Raw genomic sequence first — 1641 nt, 5'->3', positions numbered from 1 at the left:
TACATAATCGGATAAGCCTCCCTTTTTCCTGTAAGGTCTCAGGGCAGCTTGACAAGCCGAATTGGCATTTTCATAAGCAAGCTGTTCAGTCAACACCATCCCTGCCTGCTCATCCCCTATCATTTTACCAATTGTCTCAAGCAGGCGGGCAACAAAATCCTGATATGGCTCATCTGGCCCCTGGCGAATTTTAGATAAATCTTCAGTCTTTTTATCAGAATTTGGAAGCTTTTTCCATGCTTGTAGAGCCGCAGCACTAATCTGAGGGTAGGCTCCAGGTAAATAATTAAGTTGACTATTAGTGTCTCGATATTCTCCCTCTCCCACCATCATTTCATAAGTGGTGTTCAGTCCCTGTCGCCGATTGATATCGGCTGTGATCCCACATTGCTCAGCAAACTCAGATTTCCATAGTAAATAATCTCCTCCAGATAAACAAGCTCGAGCAACCTGTTTCCAATCATTAGGTGGCAGATTTTGATTTCCTAAAGTGTCTATAATAGCCTGAGTAAACGGCACAGTCGGGCCATATTGTGCACAAGCCATTTTTAACTCTTTCAGTTGCTTAAAGGGCAGCGGCTCATAATACCTCTGCTGTTGAGCATTTTCAAACACTGGATAGATTCCTGAAAACCCGGGAATATGTTCTCCTTCTTCATTAGCTCGCTTAATTGCTTGTTGAAGAGGAGATAATAATATCTCACTTTTAATTTTTATGTTTTCACCGGGCAAAGAAGCAGGGATAGATATAAGCTCTCGCGGTTCTACGAAAGGCGGAGGTGGATCGAGTCCAGCAAGAACCAAGGGAGGATATGCTGGAGGCGTAGGCTGGCTGGAGTGGGAGTCTCCCTGTGCATCCTTTTTTACTGCTATAACAATCTTCTGAATTAAATTCTCCAGCTGTTCTTCAGAAAGCCCTGAATGCTTTAATTCCCCTTTTCCCGGGGGGGATTCCATGTTAACCATCATCTCCCAAGGCATATCCTCTCTATGGTACTGAGCCGCTTGTTCATTTAACTCTTTCTGTTCATCAGAGCTTAACACATCATCACTCCCTCCAGCCTTATAAAGCTGTTCCCTCAGGCACAGCATAAAGCGGCTCAGGTGGAGGGGCAGAAGGCTCTGTAACTTCGGGTCCTGTGGAATCCCTGAGAGCTGTTTGAATTTTATGTCCCTCATGTTCAGGATCCAGGCAGTCTCTTATAAGAGTCCACAAAGAAAAAGCATCCACAGGAACACGATTGGGACCATGTAAGGAATAATATGTCTGCAATTGTTTTCCTACCTTTTTCCAAGTTTCCAGACTAACTGTTCCTTCCTCTGGAAACCAAGGACAAACCTCCTCTATAAAAAGTAAAAACTTTTCTAGCTGTAACTTATTTACATGAATTCCCCTACCTTTTAACATAGTTTTCAACATATGTACAAATAACTGGCGGCTATTGCCTTGTCCCATGATTTATTACTCTCGACAATCACCCTCTCTGCCCTTTACTTTTAATTACTTAGGAATTCCTCTTTACTTACCTCAATCTTGACGGGCAGCGGCCGTCGTCGCACTCCGATTCTCGAGTCCCTGTTCGGGCGCCACCTGCCGGAGCCAGCCAGCAAAGTCGATCAGGTCCCGAGAACGTGCACGGC

General features: G+C 44.7%; 1 pseudogene; it reads right to left on the bottom strand.

Moving 5' to 3' along the window:
* The window catches only part of LOC104983817, a 10582-nt pseudogene that overhangs the window by 6544 nt on the left and 2397 nt on the right, over window positions 1-1641 (bottom strand).

This window comes from Bison bison, unplaced genomic scaffold (assembly GCF_000754665.1).
Source record: "Bison bison bison isolate TAMUID 2011002044 unplaced genomic scaffold, Bison_UMD1.0 scf7180017863415, whole genome shotgun sequence".
NCBI lineage: Eukaryota > Metazoa > Chordata > Mammalia > Artiodactyla > Bovidae > Bison > Bison bison.
The sequence above is the reverse complement of the archived record's forward strand: the minus strand, read 5'-3'. Positions and strand labels throughout refer to the sequence as shown.